The sequence below is a fragment of the Leopardus geoffroyi genome, chromosome C1, assembly GCF_018350155.1.
Source record: "Leopardus geoffroyi isolate Oge1 chromosome C1, O.geoffroyi_Oge1_pat1.0, whole genome shotgun sequence".
NCBI classification, from domain to species: domain Eukaryota; kingdom Metazoa; phylum Chordata; class Mammalia; order Carnivora; family Felidae; genus Leopardus; species Leopardus geoffroyi.
Window position 1 is genome coordinate 18,906,033 of NC_059328.1, and position 10,214 is coordinate 18,916,246.

General features: G+C 41.9%; 1 long non-coding RNA gene across 1 annotated transcript; it reads right to left on the bottom strand.

Annotated features, from left to right (window-relative positions):
- Positions 1-210: 210 nt before the first annotated feature.
- On the bottom strand, positions 211-10,162 carry LOC123597375. The gene is made up of 3 exons (XR_006712097.1): positions 9,013-10,162; positions 4,034-4,159; positions 211-948 (listed from the first exon to the last, which is right to left on the bottom strand). It is a non-coding gene; the product is annotated as an uncharacterized LOC123597375 (long non-coding RNA).
- Between the last annotated feature and the right edge of the window lie 52 nt (positions 10,163-10,214).

Consider the following 10,214-nt stretch of genomic DNA (forward strand, 5'->3'; position numbering starts at 1 on the left):
CGCATGCGCATTTAAGGTAATCACAGCAGGTGTTACTATAACTGGTAATTTTTTTTAACGTTTATTTATTTTTTGAGAGACAGAGCATGAGCGGGGGAGGGACAGAGAGAGAGGGAGTCACAAATTCCAAAGCAGGCTCCAGGCTCTTAGGTGTCAGCACAGAGCCTGACGCGGGGCTTGAACTCACAGACTACGAGATCATGACCTGAGGCAAAGTTGGACGCTTAGCCAACTGAGCCACCCAGGCGCCCCCTGATTGGTAATTTTTAATCACAAAATGTTACACATAAGAAATCATCAACACCTACAATATTCATGACTGGTACTCCTCAAACCTGTCCATCAAAAACAAGGGAAGTCTGAGAAACTGTCACAGCTACTACATATTAACCTTATTCTTAGGGCATCTTCAACTACAGTAACTCTGTGAAGAGCACTTTAGCTTCCTCTTCTAACCCCAACAAGAGGTAGTGCTACTCAAAGTCAATCTGTTAAAGACTTAGAGACACAGAGATTGAAGAAAACTGAGCTATCGCAGTCATCCTCCGAGGGAACAGTCTCCAAGTTTTTCGTGATTCGCTTTCGGACAGGCTAAAGTTACTAGGAGAACTGGGGCTAACCCACATCTACTTCCATTTCAATTCTCATTCCATTATCCATATGGACTGAACTTTAAAACATTGTAAACTTGAACTTCAGTAAGATATTGAGAATTTTCCAGACAGCATCGTTGTAGAAGTTGGCTTTGGTATCTCACGGGCATGGGTGATAACCCATAGTATAAGTTTAACTGCAAAGTTGGAAACTTAAACTTTAGCAAGTTATTAGACGTTTCTGGATAGAGGTGCAGGGTTTTGTGGGTTCTGCTGTCCCGTAGGCGCTGGTGCTAACTGGCAGTATTTGGCTAAGTCTTTGTGCATGCGGTTTTCTTCAGGAGTTCTCTGTTGCCTATAAAATAATGTAACATCTAAGATTTGCTTCAAAAGAATCCAGTGAGGAGGGTTGGATACGTGTATAGATGAAACAAGATTGGCCAAGCGTTGATAGTTGTTGAAGCTACATGATGAGCGGATGAGGGTCTATTAGCCTGCAATATGTACTTCTGTGTATGTCTGGAGTTTTCCGTTGTCAAAAGTTTAAAAAAATATAATTATTATCTACATTATAAAAGACAAGCCTGGTGAGTAATAGGATGCAGCTAGCAATAAAGTAATGAAGGGAAGGGCAGGTGGTACAGCTTGCAGATTGTTCTTTTTTCTACACCGTCTTCTTGTAGGTCAGCATATGAGGACATAGCTCAACCACGCGACACTACCCCTGGAAGCTTCAATATCACAACCTCACTTCTGGCTCTAAGGTCTTATACACATCTCCATCCCCGACTATGAGGTTTCTTCATAGGCAAGAACTGGTTTGCAGGGACTAAGGCAATAAGAAGCCTCTGACTTATTCAATCTTCTATCATAAGGGTGAGACTTTTATGGCCTCGGGTTTTCAGGGCTACTGTGGCAGCGGTTTAGAAGGATCAATCTGAATTTTAATGGGCTTGACACTTCTGATTTTTTCCCCCACATCTGTGAAAAAGGCCCACAGAGTAGCAGGGATTTCAGAGAGATCTGTAGCATCTACACTTCCATCGAATTTAATAGTCTCCTCAGGACAATCAATTTGGACTTGGAGAACACATCATGCTTCAGTGTCTGATGAGTCTGGAAACTCTGTCTCTCCTGAGGAAAATTTTATGTGGCCTCCTAATATAGAAAGCAGGTCTCTACCTAGGAAATTCACAAGGGCAGTATCACATAATAGAAAGGTGTGACTCAGAGAGAGAGCCAAGGGTAACAGCTATGGGTTCCAGTAAGGGAACTCTTTGAACTTGACTAGAAACTCCCACCACAAAGATATTTTTATTACTCCAAGGTAGTTCTTCATGTATAACGGTAGGGTTTAAAGGAAATAGAGTTGCTCCAGTATCTATCAACAAGGTAGAAATTTCTCCATTTAAGTTTAGTTTAATTTTCCCTGTTGATTTAAGGAATTATTGAAGTAGCTTACCAGGCAACTTCTCAGAGCTCTATCAGTGTTGACAGTTATCACCAGAATCTGGGAGCTGAGGGCACTCTCTTACAGGGCAACTGGATTGTTTAACAGGCGCTCTATTTAGAAGTGGGCAATTCTTTTTCCAATGTCTCTTTTGATTAGAGTATTGACAGGAATCTCTGTCAACTTGAGGCAAGATCCCTTGAAGTTAGGTCAGGGTCCTCATAATTGTTGCAGCTGTAGGACCATGACTTTATTTGTTTGATAACCTTTTTTCTCTTCTATTATTCTTTCAAAATATTCCACAAGAGGTTGAAGCTCTGGGAGAGGAGTGATGTCCCATTCAAAATCACGTTCCTTTAACAAATCATTGAGGTCTGCGTGAAGCCCATTAACAAAATGGGCACACAGGGCAAAACTAGCCCCAGAGTCTTTTGTGGCCAGGGTGTTGTCTAAATACTAACTCTAAATAAATTCAGAAGTCTGCCACTGGCTCATCCTTTTTCTGTTTACAGGGTTGTATACGGCCCAGTATGTTCTCATAGGAAAAACTTTGAGAACTGCTTCTTGAAGCAGTTGACTCGTTTTTTTCCTCTTTTTATTTATCTCTGGAAGCATGTTTGGTGGGATCCTCAAACTCTTAGGTAGGGACTTTCCAATATAGTTCTGGAAGCCATTTTTAAGCATCTTTTGGACTCACTATCATGCTAACGAACTAGTAAAAATCAGGTAGTCTAGGATCACAGACACCAAGAAAATGTTTCAATTCTTCTGTCTTTTTAGTTTTGTCCTTTTTCGATTCTGGAAAATCATTTACAATGGCTCAAAGTTTGGTTTGAGAACACAGTTTAACTTCTGCTGAGGCTAAAGATCCCTGGTTCTTTAGAAGGTCTTATCTTAGGACGTCTGATATTTAAGGGGCTTGGAGGGAAAGGGTAAAAGATAAAAGTGGTTAGTGGGTTCAGAAGAATCAGGTAAAGGAGGATAAAGAGGAGCAGAGGGATTAGCTGGAGGTTGCTCAAGTCTCTCATGTCAGAGGTTTGCCCTTAAGGTTTTCATTGGCTTGTTGTAATGATTCCTCTAGAGTTTATATTTTTAAATTTAATTCTATTCTATTCCATTCTTTTTTATTATTTAAACATTTTTTAGTGTTTATTTATTTTTGAAAGACACAGAGAGACAGAGCACGCTCAGGGGAGGGGCAGAGAGAGAGAGGTAGACACAGAATCTGAAGCAGGCTCTAGGCTCCGAGCTCTCAGCACAGAGCCCAATGTGGGGCTCAGATTCACAAACTGTGAGATCATGACCTGAGCCAAAGTCAGATAATCAACCAACTGAGCTACCCAGGCACCCCTCTATTCTTTTTTAAGTAAGCTCTATGCCCAATATGGGGCTTGAGTGCACAACTCCAAGATCAAGAGTCATATGCTCTATGCACTAAGTAAGCCAGGCCCCCCTAGGGCGTCTATTTTAGAGTCATTTTGTCTTTTGGAGGCCTCCATACCAAACAAGGAATACATTCTATTGTTGTTGCAAGGTTCAGGATCATCTCTTTCAGGAGTATCCCTACTAAGTATCCCTATCCTTAAGATAGGTGGACTATCTTATTGACTATCTTACTTAAGTTAAAGGTCCCCCAAAGTGGCCACTGTAACCCCAAGTTATCCTATATAGAACGCACCCATTTTTCCAAAAGGGACAAGATCCTGGTTATTAAGTGAATATACATATAGGAAGTAGGCGTTTTTGAAAGAAGTAGGGAAAGAGTTTTAGGCCAATTGGAATGAATCTTTGCCATAGAGTCTCTAAAATGGCTGTATCTATAGGGATCTCAAGAATTTTACTCCTGTCTAGAAACTCAAGGAATCATGGGTTTTCCCCCCTTACAGACAGAAGGGTAACCAAGAAACTGGAACAAAACATAGATATGCACAATAAAGTCAGAGAGCTGAAAACACAAAGAGAATGGAGCTCTGATCCAGGAGAGACTTACCTGGAACTCCGTGGTTGGTGAGAAAGCAGTGAGAACAATGGGCTCGGTAGGTACTGGCACCCGGTTACTTACCACCCTTGGGGCTCTTCAGGGGACTAGTTCAGATCCCACTTCTGACACCAGAAACTGTCAAAAATAAAATCAGATCAAATTAAAATGTTGAGTTTATCATACATACAAGAAAAAAGTTCACAAAGTGGGAGACTTCAAACAAAAAAATGGCAAGAACTTCAAAGGTATGTTATTACAGGATGCTTATAATATGAGACTGGGGAAGTTATTTAACTTTGCAATGATGGATTATTACAATGAGGGTTTCCTGACAGCAGGGGATTGGTTAAGAGTGATTATCTTACACCATTTTAAAAGAACAATTTAAGTTTTATGATTATCAGAGTCATTTACAAGACATAGCCTAAATTAAAATTCACAAGCCTAGTATCCATTTTATTTCAACAGACCAATTTAGCTACAAGGCCCTTCCTTATCTCCTCAACCAAAAGTAATTATTCGGTGGTTCTCTTTAGCAAAAGATAATTGGTACTGAGGGGGTAAAATCCCAAAGAGAATCCACTTAAAACAAGGACCAAAATTCCATAATTAAGAAGGATAAAAGGACTGATTTAGGGACAGCCAATGTTGGACAAAACTAAAACAAACCAAAACAGACGCACGCACGCACACACACACACACACACACACACACACACACACCCCATAATAGAAAATAATTATACACAAGTATTATAACTTTAACATAAAAATATGAAAGACTTGAAAATACATATTCCATTCTTTATCTTTCAGTTACATAAATGCTATTATTTAAATAGGAATAGTTAACAGAGACAATTAGTAATAATAGGACTAATTAAACAAATAACATATGAAAAACATGTAACAATATTTTTATTGTCTCCTCTAATACAATAGTTAGTTAACTTTTTAAAAACAATTTGAATATTTAAATGTTGAAGGTTATATTGATCTTTATTCTTTTTTTAAACATTTTTTTTTAAGTTTATTTATTTATTTTTAGAGAGAGAGAATCCCAAGCAGGCTCCACACTGTCAGTGTGGAGCCGTATACAGGGTTTGAACTCATGAACCTTCAGATCATGACCTGAGCCAAAATCAAGAGTTGGGATACTTAACTAACAAAGCCACCCAGATGCCCCTAATCTTTATTCTTAAGATGCAAAAATATGTGACTTTTTAAAAAGAGAAACTAAATACAATAGGATTAACTAAACAGACATTGCTATTCTTTTCATTTTTTAATGTTTGTTTGTTTATTTATTTTGAGAGAGAGAGAGAGAGAGAGAGCGCAAGCATGAGCAGGGAAGGAAAAGAGAGAGAGGTCAAGAGAAAGAATCCTAAGCAGGCTCCACGCTGTTAGTGCAGAGCTCAATGTGGGGCTCGATCTCACCAATAATGAGATCATGACCTGGGGTGAAATCGAGAGTCAGACTTTTAACCAACTGAGCCACCTGGGTGCACCAGACATTGCTATTTTTATTAAAAAATAAAATATGCAATGGCATATTTCTTTCTATCTCGTAATTCAGGATATTTTTATTCTTTCAGTTTCCTTTTCCAATAATACTTCTTAAACTGCCTGCAGCCTTTAGAACGTCCTCCTTTTCTTTTATGTAGTGGTAAAACTGAATACAATGAAACGTAAAATCATCTTGACTTGCAACTGTGCTCTTATCAAACCCACATTACACTGATTCCTGGTGTCAGTCCAATGTGATTGCATCAACTGAAACAGCTTCTCAACAAACATATCTGAGCATGGTACACTTAGGATCTTACTTACTAGCAACAGCAGGTTTTTAGGCTTGTAGGAGTTTGTTTCCAGCTCTCCCAAAATGTCCATCCATATTTATCTATAGGCTTCTTTTGGTAGACCAGCTATTTGTCAATCAGGTTCTTTGCATCCATAAGTTCATCATAGAGGTTATCCATGTCTAAAATGTCTGTCATTTTTTAAAAATGTTAATTTATTCATTTTTGAGAGAGAGAGACAGAGAGAGAGAGAAAGAGCAGGGGAGGGGCAGAGAGAGAGAGAGGGAGCGAGAGCCCAATGTGGGGCTCCATCCCATGAACCAGTTTGTTTTCAAAGACCACCAAGCAGTTGTGGAGTAACAGCATATAAATTTCTGTTATATTGTAATCCTTTTCTCCATTTTCATCTTCAGTGTGTTTCCCAACTAGAGAAGGGCATTCGTCTTTTCCCACACTTTGAAAATAGGATTTTATGGTAGGCCAACACTTTAACATCTTTTCTAAGCCTGGCAACAATGATAACCATCTTGTAGGCATATGTCTAAGGAGTCTATCTCTTTCCATTTCTATGAAGTCAGAAGTCTCATTAACTGCTCCTCTGAAACTGAAGTGTCACCAAAAACTTTCATTACGTAAGAGTCAATGTCACAAGAAAGTAAATCACATCCCTGTTTAGCAGCCTGTGTACAAGGTGTGCAGGACATTTAACAGGTAAGAGGTTTCCATTTTTTAGACTGAATGGAAGTTTCTGACATTTACATCCATACTATCTGCTGAATATGCAAATAAGTGAGCCACGTCTAGATTGTATTTGGACAGGATTATCAATGCTCTTTTGTTTAATGTTTCCTAAGGTGTCATTAAAATCTTCACAGAAACCAAGCAGCCTATTTGAAACCCCATTTTTTCAAATCAAAGAACCAAAGAGGTAGGGGGAACTCTTTTTTATTGCCATGATACAACACATCACTTGACATACTGCAGAAGGCACGATTATTGGTGAGATCTGACAGAATCGGCTCCATGCTGGAAGGGACCAATACATCCTAATCAAAAGTTCCCCTTTTGTTCGTCCACAGGACATTTTAGTTGCAACCTCTGAATCAGGAAATGTAACTTCACTCAGCTTCATAGAGCAATCAAGGAAGCAATAATGTAACACATGTAACACATGTTCATTTGTGGGGTATGCCCACGCTAATTCAGCGACTGCTATCTTCCCTCAAGCACTGGTGTCTTTTTAGGAGAGGAAGACACTTGTAATTGATTCAAAAGTACTGCTTGTCTCATCCCACACTTGTGGTACTCAGTCTCCGTATGTTTTTTCGCACCCCCCTCCACCATACCCAACCCCAAATTCTTTTCTGCAAGTTGTGCAGTACGCTCTCTTTGGATCATTTATCCAAAGCCAGTTGCCTGTGTCCTTCCGCCTGTCATTAAAACAACACAGATGTTTAGTCTTCTTTTTCGGTATTGGTTGGGTCCTGCTGGCATTGGTATTGTACTCTTCTTGCATTTTCATCATCTCAGCTCTTAGAAAACATGGTCACAATATTCACAAAGTTAAAAATTAAACTAGTATTAACTCCACCCAAAGCGCAACTGTTACGTGGACTATGAAGGCGCATGATTAGAATTTAAGTTGCTCTGAGAAAATGCCACAATAGATACATTATGGTCAACCACAAATCATGGCTGCCAGTGTCAGTGGTCAACACAAGGCAGATAATCACCCTATTCATTTGTCACTAAAAATGATGTTGTCTTCCTTTTTGGGGGGAGGGGACATAATATGGGTTTTGTATCTCTTCCTATCCCCCAATCTATGGCACTCTTTGCTGAAAACCTGGGCTTGTTACATCCAGGAAGGGTTTCTTGGAACGTGGGATTTTCAAGGACAGTCCCAATCTGGTATGGTTGGTCACCAAATATAAAGTTGATTACTCTCCCATTTTCATGAGTGAGGGCTTGTCTAGTATTTTCAGATCTGCTATTTTGACATTAGCAAATTATATTTAGCTGGAGTTTCTGGAAGTGTAGTCTAAGGCAAATCAAATAAAAATGGTTAACCAGATCTTTCAGGCAATAGTTTTTTGGAAAGTTTTGTTTAGGTTAATCTGGTTTGTCTTGAACTTTGCATTATTTGTTACAGCTGCTCCTAAGTTTCTTTCTTTAACTACAGGACCAATTCTGAGACTGGTTGGCAAGGCCATGTTGGCCATTCCCCAACATCCAGCTGCACTGGCTTTTCCTATTTCTAATAGCTCCATTGTACCTACAAAGGACAAAAACAAGCACTCATTCTACAACGTATCCAAAAAAGGCTAAGAATGACAAATTAAGCATGTGCTTTATTATAAAAGCCATATAAAGATGCTTACTTATGCTTATAAAATATTTGACAATCATGTTAACCCCAGTAAATGTAAAAAAGGGTGGAGAGAGAAAACATCGAGAAAGGAAAAGTTGATTAAAAAGCTCCTATGGGGGTGCCAAGGTGGCTCAGTTGGTTAAGCTTCCGACTTCGGCCCAGGTTGTGATCTTGAGGTCTGTGAGTTCCAGCCCCACATGGGTCTCTGCACTGACAGCTCAGAGCCTGGAGCCTGCTTCAGATTCTGCCTCTCCCTCTCCCTCTGCCCCTCCCCTGCTCATGCTCTGTCTCTCTCTCTCTCTCAAAAATAAATAAACATTACCAAAAAAGTTTCTATTAAGAACTGCCTGCAGTAGAATCCTCCACTCGGAGCCATTTAACAGTCACAATTAATCTTTAGTCCTAAGGGGTAAGAGCTATGTCCTTTAAAAATACGCTATGGATTGTATTGTCCAGTTTTGCCTACTAATCAGCTAATGCCCCCACCCCCACCCCCCGCAAAACACAAAGCTACATTGTATGCATCAAAGGAAATCAAAGAAATTAAAGGACACAACAACCTTGGTTCCCAGCTTCCTCATACACTGTAGCCCCACATGTAAAAAAGGTGAACTTTGCGCCGCTCTTGACGACAAATGACCCGCGCAACCTTTAACTTAAGCAAAACGGGGTTCTGCTCTGCGACCTCTTGCTGGATTTCTTCCTCCAACCACTGCATTCTTTCGGGTACACCCTAGGCTATCGTATTATACCCTAAGCCATAGTACTGTTGCCCCCGAGTGATCCCGAGGTAATACAACCCTCCCGCAGGACCCGACCTGCTGCGAGAACTCCACCCGCTCAGCGAGTAAGACCACAAGTGGCGCCCGTGCTTTTTCTGGTGGCGCCTTCTGGACCTGGACCTGCTTCTCCTCTGGGGCGGCTCCGACTCCGGGAGAACCTCTGGCTAGAGCCGATGGAGCAAGACCAAGAGCTTCTTGGGAGAAGAGCAGGCGAGCCAGGCCACAAGTGGTTCTTGTAATCAAGACTTCATTGCTTCCTGCTTTTGAAAAGGGTCACTTCCCCCAAACCGGTATCAACAGCGGCTCTAACCTAGATGACTCCCCTCCCCCCAACGGGACATTTGGCAGTCTTGAGACATTTTTGGCTGTCACAACAGCAGGAATAACCCCGGTATCCTGTGGGCAGAGGTCAGGGATGCAGATAAACACCCTACAGTACACAGGACAAGCCCCCATATACAAAATTATCTGGCCCCAAATGTCAGCAGTGGCTTGGCTGAGAAACCCGGCCTTAAAGCAAAGGGTGGGGGCGGGGAGGGGGGGGGGTGGAGGCCAAGCCCCAGAAGAGGGTCAGCATGCGGATTTGGACTGCACAGTACACCACGCCCTCACCTGGGTAGTCCCTGCCTCCTGGGACTGAGCCCGCCCCTTCTGGAGGCGGAGCTACAATGAGGGCCGGGTCAGGCACTGAGAAAATAAGACTTAGAAACCTAGAACTCGGGCATTCCTGGGTAGCTCACTGGGTTGAGCCTCTTCTTGATTTCATCTCAGGTCTTGATTCTTGGGTTGTGGGTTCAAGTCCCCCATCCGGCTCGGTGCTGAGCATGACACCTGCTTGGGATTCTCTCTCTCTCTCTCTCTCTCTGTTTGCCCGTTCCCCCACTCTCTCTCTAAAATAACCAAATAAAAAGAAAGAAATAAACACCCTCAACAACTTAAAGCTGGGGCGGGGGCTGCAAACCCAGAGCCACTCTGTGCCCCACGCGGACCGGCACTTTTTCCTGCCACCGCAGGCCCGAGATAACTGCAGGGCCCTCCGCAGCCCTCGAAAATTTACCACCTCACACAGGACAGATCCTGGGCCCAACAGACGCCTCCCGTTTCGGAAAGCTGAAGACCAAGGGCGACTTTTCACACCTCTGCCGGGAAGGCGTACTCAGGCTAGCCCGCCCATCTTCGAAACGCCACGAGCGCCCGGAGCACCAGCCCACTTTGGCGCGAGGCACTCGTTCCCGCCG